The following is an 11,343-nucleotide window of genomic DNA, read 5'->3' as shown; positions in this document are numbered from 1 at the left end:
TTCACTCTTTATCAGCAGGAAAATAGTTTTATCGTGCGGTCAGCAACAGTCGGGTAGGCGTGGCTGGGGATCGTAATGGCCCACCTCCACCACGCCTATCCCCTGTAAGTGAGCGCTGGACCACTGTGTGATTGACACACAGATTCCCCCCCCCCCCCCCCCGATGTCCATGATGTGCGGGCCTCCACTGAGCCTATACATATAATGTGCACCTTTATGTTATATGAAATACAGAGCCCGTACTCCTTTTCTTTCTTCTCATGGTGCCGGAGACGCGCTGCTTCTGCTTTAACTATAGGCAGAGAGCTCGCTCCCTGCCTCTAGCACTTCGCAGGAGACAACGGGAGCGAGCTCACTGCCTATAGTTAAAGCAGAAGCAGCGCGTCTCCGGCACCATGAGAAGAAAGAAGAGGAGTACGGGCACTGTATATCATATAACATAAAGGTGCACATTATATGTATAGGCTCAGTGGAGGCCCGCACATCATGGACATCGGGGGGGGGGGGGGGGGGATCTGTGTGTCAATCACACAGTGGTCCAGCGCTCACTTACAGGGGATAGGCGTGGTGGAGGTGGGGCATTACGATCCCCAGCCACGCCTATCCGACTGTTGCTGACCGCTCAATAAAACTATTTTCCTGCTGATAAAGAGTGATAAACAGCAGCCAAAAGTATAGCTGCATTACATGTATCATCATCTATACTATCATGTTATTAGTCTGGGGGGTATAATTTCCATGACCGTTGCGCTTTAAGCCATATACACTTAATTGTTAAAAGACCAGACAGACCCTTAAAATTCATCATTTAGATCAATGTGTATGTGTGTATGTATATATATATACACACACACATCCATACAGTATTTACATCTATTCAAGCCTTGAGGATCTACACATACATATTTGTACTCCCCCCACCCCCCCAGATACCTAGTGAAGGTATTTTACTTAGTGAGGCTGATTAGATTGATATAGTTTTGTGGGAAGATTTAATATGATGTCACTTATTAATCAAAATATCTGCTATTTCTGACCTTAGGTGTTCATTTGGCAATGAACGTATGCTAAAAAGGATATCGATCTCTAGGGAAAACCTCATTCTCGTGGATGGTGGCATGTTTGGGGGAGAAGGGGGTTTATAAATCAACTGGTGCCAGAAAGTTAAACAGACTTGTAAATTACTTCTATTAAAAATATTTATCCTTCCAGTACATTTTATGGGCTGTATAATACAGATGAAATGCTTTTCTTTTTGGATTTCTCTGATGTCGCGACCACAGTGCTCTCTGCTGTCCATTTTAGGAACTGTCCAGAGCAGCTTATGTTTGTTATGGGGATTTTCTCCTGCTCTGGACAATTCCTAAAATGGACAGCAGAGAGCACTGTGGTCGTGACATCAGAGAAATCCAAAAAGAAAAGCATTTCTTCTGTAGTATATAGCTCCTAAAAAAAAAAGTACTGGAAGGATTAAGATTTTTTTAATAGAAGTAATTTACAAATCTGTTTAACTTTCTGGCACCGTTGATTAAAAAAAAATAAGTTTTCCACGGGAGTACCCCTTTAACACTAAGCACTGGACTGATGATAATAAAATGGCAAAATAAAGGGAGGGGTAGATTACTTTCAGGAGGCAGCACTGTGTATCTTACCTTCAGCTTCCATGGCAAACATCTGGGCCCCACCGTCACATTGCAGGGTTGCCAATGGGGGACAGGGGTAGCCCCCTCCCCTGTCAATCCTATAGACTCAGTGTTCAGTACTGACTACGGCATCTGTGGGGTTAAAACTGCAGAGACATGTGCGTTTTAGGTCTCAGCAGTTAAGGTGGGATCCTGGCTGACAGCTGGCTTCTGCCGCCAATCTCCTTCAGCATGTCCAGCATAGCCGGGAATTAGCAGGATGTATGGGTACCCCCTGTGGCGGGAAGGTACCCTCTGCAAGGACTTACCCATACGTTCTGGGGAGGGAAGGGGTTAAAATTTACCAGGAATGTCTCAGTTGCTTGTGTTCGTATCTCATTTACCGAGGATACATTTTCAATATTACAGATTGACATGCATTTTTCATACCATATATGTATGCATCTATTTTGCTTGGCAGACCTCTTTGGTTGCCTAGGTTCTTCATCCATCCTAATCTGCGGGGTAGTTTGGTATTCATCCATTTCATAGCCCTTATATTACTGCATATGTTCTTTTTAAAGGGGTTTTTGCCTTAAAAATAAATAGGTCTAAACTGATGAATTATGTTGAATTAAACATATTTGCAAATACAAATAATGTTTGAAAGTCTGACTGAATATTCCTTGCCCAGGATGAGATAAATATACATTATGTATTGCTATAGCTTCTATATTACATACTGCAATACTAAAGGGGGGGGGAAGGGTATTATTCACTATAACAACACTGTACAGTGTATGTAGGACAAAAATGAGCATCTGTACTAATGAGTGCTGGAAAATGAAGTTCAAAGCAAATTATGTGACAGAAGCTCCGCCCACAACGCAGATTTTCAAATAAGGTCAGACAGACATGTAATTTCTTTCAACTGAATAAAATATAAAGTTTGCTGTTAAAAGGAGATCATGGTAAAAGCCCTTTAGGGTAGGCTCACACATGCTGTATTTTGCTGTATATTTGCTGCTGCATATTTCCCTACCCATTGAAGTCAATAGGTAGCAAAATACACAGCTGATTTTGTTACCCATTCATTTTAATGGGTAGTAAAATATGGCACGTGTGACCCTACCCTTAAGGTGATTTAGTTGCCTTGGGGTCCTCAATAATAATAACAGTACATGCTATGACAAATATTTTATATGTATACATTCAAGTGCCAATTGCTCCATTCAGATACTACATTTGTAGAAGCCAAGTTGAGCAAAAATGCTCACGGATGTGTCTCAGTACAGTGCTAGGCATCTGTGGCCATTACTTCTTGGACACTTGTTCAGAATGGCATTGAGAAGGCAGCAGCAATGCATAATAACCACATATGGCTGGTACACTGTGGTTATCCTGGCTCTACTCCATGACTTCTACATGAATGGATTTGTAAGCTACAATAACAGGTCTGTTATGTCTATAGAATAGTCTTTACACTTGTATAAGTATAGTCCCAGGTTTCTTGTACTATGGAAAATTTGCAGATTCTGGTAACTCTTCAAAGAATGTGTGAAAAGTATCCAGTACTTTTACTGTTAAATGATCTATTGACTTGCATGGGCTACGTGTTTGCCTTTGATCTCTTTTCAGGGCTTTTCTAGCACTATCCACTATACTCTTTCTTTTATAGGTGTCTGAAAAAAAAGCTAATAGTGAGCAGCAGACCATTAAGTAATGCATCTACATTCACAGAAAAGCTGAATCCCCAGATATCTTGATGCTAAGTCTGATTGACAAATGGTGGGATGTGAGACCATCCCTGGACTCTACAGGACTGAAACACAAAGGTTTTAGTCAAAACCACTGCTTTATCTGATACAACTGCAACACGTCTACTCAAATACTTCAGACACTTTGGTAAAAACACTTCAATATTGGGAAGGAGTCAAGTTATTTGTATGTTTTTTCTTCTACAGATGTTTATATTGCCCCAAAGCTGAGAGACCAGATAGCTAAACGCAATTCATTTTAGGAGTCGTGTTACGCTTTTGAGATAAAGAAGGAAAACTGTCTTTATTCAAAGGTGATCAGATTAGCTCCTGTTTCAGGTGACTGCTTGTTCCCTTATGTCTGACCTCTTGACAATAGTGCAGAACTTCACATGATGGATCTTGAGCTCCACACTATTAGGCATTGTCAGTGGTATCCTGTTTTCAGAAAACTAGTCTTTGGATCTAGGTTAAATTCTCCCACGTTCACTTCTATCCAAAAATATATTCTACAAAGTAGAGTGAGGAAGAGGAAATAAAAAAAATACATTTTACATAGTCCACCAGCAGTGTAACTGCAGCCATAATACCATGATTTTAAAGGCTAGACGACTGTAAACATCTGCCTTATATTACCACTGCTGTGGAGAATGTGAGCTAAGTGGGGCAGTCATAAGTTGCCATATTTCATACATATGTCTGTTTCCAGATACTTTGCCGTGAGAACTTTAACATATGTAAGCTCTGTCAAAGCCAGACTTGTATATGTATAGATCTATATTACCTTTAGACACACAGGCCGACATTTATCATTGTAGTGTAAGTGAAGCATTTTTCTACACCTTTCTTTGTGCTGGTGATGTGTAGGAACACCAAATTTATTTAAATGATCACAGAGCATTTGATACATTTTGTGCAGGTCACATTTTCTCAAATTTCACTCTTCACATACACCAAAAAGCTAAGCTAAGTCTGGGCTGGTGTAGTTTTAGAGACTGTTCAGCGGCTTTGCGCCTTTTCACAAAAAGGTGCAGTTCATAAAACCCTTCCATATCATGTGTTTTGCCAAAATCTGTGGATTGCAACTCAAAATCAGCAGAAATGTGTAAACCAAAAGGCGCAAATAAACCCTGCGTGCACCTTTTTTGCGCCTTTTCTAGACAAAAAAAACTATCTAAAGACAATGATAAATGTCGGCCATAGACGCTGACAAATTTTCATCCTTTGCAAGTAGGGTTGTGAATGTTGAAATGTAGCATGGTTAATCCTTCCCTCCAATAACCAATTTCAGGAGGTCCCATAGACAAGATCATATGCTGATTCAGCTGTAATCCTCAATGTTCACCAACTTTTGTCTCACACATATGGCACCATTAAAGGGGTTTTCCAATGCAGGAAAGTTCGCAAAATCAGGTGTGTAGCACATACATATATGTAAAGGAGTCCATATATGTATGTGCCTCTAGCTGTTGCAATACTAAGGGTACGTTCCCACCTGGCGTATTTGCTGCTGCATATTTTCTTTTCCCATTGAAGTCAATGGGTAGGAAAATACGCAGCAGCAAAATACGCCAGGTGGGAATGCGCCCTAAAACTTCCAGCATATCCTGACATGCTGTGAGTTGTAGTTTTGTAGCAGCTGGAGGCACAGTGGTTGGGAAACCACAATGCAGTAGTCTTATGAGCAATAAGCACATAAATTGAGCATGCGTCACCGTCTCTGCGGATGCCCTAAGATGGTCATAACTAAGGGCAATAGGGCAAAACAAAGAAGGCACATGGGGGACTAGTAAGTATATAGCTCTCAAAGGGTACAATTTCAGAAATATTTGTACATTGGGAACATGTAAAATACCTATTTATCTTTGAGGTACACACCTTTTAGGTAGTTAAGTTATTCCTGTGTACTGAGAATTGAAAGCACAGTCACAACAGTCGGCACTTCAACCCGAGCAAACCAGTGTTAACAACGATTCAGGCTAACAAGACATTTAAAACCAAAATAGCCACATGACCGGTCTTGCCCCTTCTGTGGCGCTTGAACCCATAGAATAGTAAAATTAATTCAACAAATTACTGTGTAGTGTTGTAGTGCAAGTGTTTTGTCCGCAAACACAACAGCTGTAACCCATCCACTTCTGACATGACGCGTACCTGTCCGTTTTACTGCTTGATTGCACGAAGAATTTTGCAAAGAATAAAAAAAGGTTTGACACATTATCCTAGGGAGTGCTGCCCAATTTTTTTTATAGTTAGATTTATTCCTGTGTACATTTGGCTTCAAGTCTTTATGAAAAATAATTCTACACAGTTGTAATTTACTTGCAGACTGCAGCATGTTTTTCCAGTATTTTTCTGTAATCATTTTACTCTCCAGCATTAAAGAAACTTTATCAGTAAGTTTATGCTGCTCTATGTGAAGTGACAGAAAAGCTGAATAGAATGATATATAACATTATTCTGTACAGTCATTCCTCAGATATCAAGGACACTGAGCGTAGGGCAGCATTATGTGCAAAAGGCCGGTATTCCTAAAAATTCATAAAGACTGGCTTTTCTGTCCTCTGGCTGTATAGGCAGAAAGCTGTCAATCCATGGCTGGCAAACAGGGAGAGGTACTTCGCCCAGGTGAAAGACTGTATATTCAAAACGAATGCACAGAACAACATAAGGACCCCATTACACGGATCAACAATCTGTAAACAAGCACCAATCTCATAGATCAGAGCTTTACTGAGACTATTACAGGGCTCAACTATTGTGCTGGGAGGGCAGCACTGACAATCACTGGATCATCTGTGAGGCCCCTTTACTGCCATCATTTGTCGGCCACACATTCCCTAGTACATGAGGACATGTTTGGCTGACAAAAAAACATTTTTTAAGCAGGACAGAAGGAAGTGATCAGCCGAGCGTTTGCGCCTTTGTTGACTGATCTCTGCCCTATTACGCAGCACAATATCGTCCTATTCGCACAATAAATGCTCCATGTAATAGGGTCCTTAGTAAAACGTTATTCTAAACAGCACCTAAGGCCCCTTTCACACTATAAATTCATCCATTTTAAAGACCCATTATAATGTTCCATTATGAAAACCCTTAAAAATCGGCCATTCCAAAATCCCATTATAGTGTATGGGATTTTTACATTATCCGTTTTAGTAATGCTTAACTCTTGGTATAAAAAAAGGGGAAGGCAACATGTCCCTAAAACAGTGGCGGTATCAGAGGAGACAGCTTTGGAGCAGTGACAAGGCAAGTCCCCCACACTCTGTGATGAGGGAGGTCTCGGCATTTACTGCAGCTCACCCACAGTAGATGTCTCACGAAGAGAGCAAAGAGTCTAGGTCTGAAGTGAACCATCTAGAGCAGGGGTCTTAAACTCAAATTATCTGGGGGCCTTTCGGACATAATGCCTCAATCATGCGCCCCTCATATATAACGCACCGTGCTGTGCCCCTCACATATAATGCTACTGTCATGTGCCCCTCACATATAATGCCCCCTGTCCTGTCCCCTCAGGGGGCATTATATGTGAGGGGCACAGAACAGGTCTCATATGTGAGGAGCATAGCACAGCCCCTCACATTAAATATTCCCTTTTCTCTTACAGCTTCCGCTCCACCATGCTAGAGTATGCCCCCCCCACCCCCACCTTGCTACATCACTATGCAGCGTTTGAGACCCCTGATCTAGAGTGAGAGGTTTCCAGAGTAGGAGACTGAGATGCAGAGGTGCACAGCTGCAGGGAGGACGCTGCAAGGTCATCGCCATCTTGGTCCAGGTCTTCATCTCTGGAATTTCCTGATTTTTCCTTGGCAGGCTTTCTCCTCTAAGCTGCCATGATCAACAAGCAATACTTGAGAAGGGAAGGTAGTTTGCGGCAGTAGTTTCCTCTTTCTCTTCCACGACAATGCATCATCCTCTGCTGTCTCAGGTGGTGTGGTTGGATCTAGTCTCTGAGGTCCTGCCCCGCCCCCTGAGTGATGTCAACACCTCTGACCAGTCCCTACAGCTACATCACCATTTCTCTGTCATATACACGCATACATATATATCTTTATTGGGATATTTAGGGAAGAATGTGGTGTGTTTATAAAATGCTGCCTTATGCTGAACAATACACAGGCAGAGGAACGGACAGGCAATGATTACAGCAGGTGCTGCAGATTTTACTGACTGCAATAGTCTGTGTACTGAAAGGTTCTGCAGCAGCTCTGAGTGGAGAACAGGCAGGAGTGGTGTCTGATGGAAGTAGGCAGAGTAGGAGCATGAGGAAAAGCTAAGAAAAAGCAATACATTCTAAAAATATAATACAGAGCAACTGCTCAAAAAGGAAGTAATGAGAGAACATAGTAGGGGAGAGGATGACATACCAACAAAACAAATCAATTGGCTTCCACAATCTCATAAGAAGCAGCTAAACGGGCTCTGTATTGTGACCTCCAAATATCTGTGCTCACTGCACATAGCCCACATTTCTTTCCCTTACACCTGACCAAATTGCTTGTATAGTCACTTACACACTTCTACAATGCCACTGGCCCATGCCATTCAGGTCCTCACCCACCTTTCCCCAAGGTTCGCTTAAAATACTTATGTTTTTAATTGTTTGGAAATCTTTTAATATTAATACAGTTGGGGATATCATAGGTGAGAGAGAGGGTCATATACTCATGGAACTTGCCGAAACATCGTTTTTTCTTACCACGTTCCCAGGTCTTGCAAAACTATCAGATAATAAGTCACTGCACATCATTAGTCCATAACTTTACTAAGGACAAAAAGACGAAACATTTGATCTGCTAATGAAAAGGTGTTTGGAACACAATTCTCTATCCAGTCATTACAATGTAATGAAGTTGGTCACCTAAGGGTATGCTCACACTGAGGAATTGGAGAGGAATTTCCACAAGTAATTCTGCTCGCTTTTTCCTCTCCAAATCATTCAGCAGTGAAAATCCCCATAGAGTTGTACAGAATTTCTGCCCCTCAGTTCACGCTGAGGAATTTCCTCAAGCAGAATTCTGACGAGGAAGTCTGTTCCGCTTGAAGAAAGAACACGTTCTTTCTTTCAGGCGGAATAAGCGTCATTCTCCCATAGAGATCAAGGTTATTTTTATTTTATTTTCAGTCAGAAGCATTTCCGCGCGGAATTCGCGCGGAATTTCCGCATGAAAAAATAAATAAAAAATTTTATGAATGGAAATACTTGATACTCCTCCTCCGCATTAAACCTGCATTTCCACGCGGAATTCCGCGCGATATCCGCGCCAATTCCGTGCAAAATTTCTGTGAGTTCTTGTGGAAAAGTAACAATATTTTGAGGCAGAAAATTTCTGCTTGATTTCCGCCCCAATTCCTCAGTGTAAACATACCCTAAGAGTCTTTAGAATCCCCCGTTTAATAACTGGGAGTGGGTGACTCACACAGACAGCTAGTAGGTTTGGGTCCTGCACGAAGGCTGCCCTACAGGAAGACTGGAGGGAGATGCACTAACATACGTTACACATGGCCATATAACACCATTCATTTTTGCACCCACTGGGGCTCTACTATTGCCAGAAATGCATGCTGCCCAAGGAAAACCTATTCCACACACACTGGAATTGTCCACTTGTGAGTAGTGTCTGAACTGCAGTAATCGCATGGATTGAAACAACCTAGCACCACAAAATACCACACAGCATTAGCTTGTTTATTCCACTTTATTCTGCCGTCATCTGACAAGGGCGAAGGAGGCACAACTGCATCAAAGGGGATCCAAATCTCACTTTTAGCTACACTCAAAAAGTTTGCTTAAACAGTTCTATCCATATTATCTATATGATATCTTTATGACAACACATATACGCTGTTAATGGAAAAATTAGATACTTAAAGAGCTGTGTGCCCCATACTTTTTCCAGAAGTGGCGCCTGTTTACAGAAAATGCACTCACTATAGCCAAAAGATGGGAATCAATGTACCTGTTCCGTTCAACCTCATGGTATTGCACTGAATAGTTTAAAAGTACTTTAGGGTCTTTACATCTTTATAAATTTAAGAGGGTGAGTTTGCTGGTCACAGGGTTCTCAGTTCTTATTTAATAAATATGTTGTAATCCCACTAGATGACTGTTTATGCTAAATTCGTGGTATGGCTTTAGGCCTTGTTCTTCTCATACCACTTCTGATGTGTTCTCCCTATTCGGACTCCAATTTGCCATACCAATAACTTACATCCAGCCAGTGCAGGGACTTTCTCATGATCACTTACCTTCTGTCCTAGGCATCACCTTCAAGTACCACAATCTGTTATGTATCGACGCAGGTTAAGTGGGACTGCATGTTACCAAATTGTTTCCTATACATGTGGCCTTACTGTCATTGCTTGTGCAGCATTTTTATTACCTGATGTGCGAGTACTCCATTAACCTTTAATATTTCAGAAAAGGCCATTTGTGTTGAATAATTTATATCAATGTACATTACTAGTTGGAGACTTGTTGGAATCTGCTCTTAAAGGGATACTCCACTGCTCAGTGTTTGGAACAAACTATTCCGAATGCTGGAGCCGGGAGTTCATGATGTTATAGCCCCGCCCCCTCATGACATCACACCCCGCCCATAGATGGCTATCACGCCCCCTCCCATAGACTTGCATTAAGGGGGTGGGGTGACATCATGAGGGGGGTGGGGATATGACATGACGAGCTCCCGGCATAAGCTCCAGCGCCTGGAACAGTTTGATCCAAATGCTGAGCAGTGGAGTACCCCTTTAACCAATGCAAACACAGTAATATGAAGCAACAAGAGGCTAGAGTTGGGATAAACTTTTCTGCTGACTTGACTCAGTGTCTTCCCTCCACCCCCCGACAGGCACAATGATGGGCTTTAAAGATGCCACAGCCTCTAGATCAGCTTTGATAGGACACTGTACAACCTGTACCTATAAACAAATTCCATTTATCTCCTTTTATTAAAGACATCCTTTTTATACAGAATTCTTCCATCTCTATTCTTGTCCTAACCTTTTAATATGCTCTGCTTGACAGGATTCTCCAAAGCTTCATTGTTATTGAACACGTTCCTTTACATTACGCTTGTAACATAATTCTGTCAAATGCTGCAAACCCTGGAGACATAATAAAATAAATTATACACATTTTGTGGGAATCCTATAACTTATGGGCCCAGTGGATCCTCAAGGAAATGTTATATTGATAGGAAATAACTGTTTGAATAGTTAAGCTCTATTATCACGGCTTATACCTCATAACAATTAATGACATGGTAGACCCCATAAGATGATATATGACTGATCAATAACATAACTGTGGGTCACTACTGTGTCTTGGTTTGTAGATAGAAGCAGAACATGAGTAATTTTTAAAAGGAATAATCGTTCATATCAGGTCATATTTATTTTCATTTTATTGGTATTTGTTTCCAAGCCAAAAAACACTCAGATTTGCATTTATCCAATCATTTATTCTAAATCACACTAACAGTCCACATGCCATAAGGAAATAAATCCAGATATTGAAAGTCAATTATAACCAATATATACCACAACAATGAACAATGTGAAACAAAGGAACGTGAAAAACATTTACTGCTGCATTGATAGGCCTCATGTACAGACATAGTTTAGCCATAATAAGGCTGGGTTCACATCACGTTTTTGCCATACTGTTTTCAATCAGTTTTTCCAAAGAAAACCGTATGGCAAAAAAAACCCGGATGGAACAGTATGGGAAAAAGTAAATTGTATGCCTTTTTAAACCGTATACTGTTTTTAAAAGTGCATACAGTTCCGTCCGGTTTTATTTTTAAAAGAAACATACCGTATTTTTTGCCGTATAAGACGCACTTTTTCTTCCTCAAAACTTGGGGGAAAAAATCTGTGCGTCTTATATGGCGAATACACCTCTATGGCGGCGGTCCCTGCAGCCGGGACCCGCGGCTAATACAGGACATCAC

At 41.3% G+C, this 11,343-nt stretch overlaps 1 protein-coding gene across 1 annotated transcript in view; it reads right to left on the bottom strand.

Moving 5' to 3' along the window:
- Positions 1 to 11,343, bottom strand: part of POLL (DNA polymerase lambda) — a 76,435-nt gene that overhangs the window by 61,308 nt on the left and 3,784 nt on the right. The window contains exon 2 of the mRNA XM_056529493.1: positions 10,392 to 10,495. The gene's annotated coding sequence lies outside the window, so the exon portion shown is untranslated. The remainder of the gene's footprint in view (positions 1 to 10,391; positions 10,496 to 11,343) is intronic.

This window comes from Hyla sarda, chromosome 7, assembly GCF_029499605.1.
Source record: "Hyla sarda isolate aHylSar1 chromosome 7, aHylSar1.hap1, whole genome shotgun sequence".
Lineage (NCBI taxonomy): Eukaryota > Metazoa > Chordata > Amphibia > Anura > Hylidae > Hyla > Hyla sarda.
Note: the sequence above shows the minus strand (reverse complement) of the source record. Positions and strands in the feature narration are given on the sequence as shown.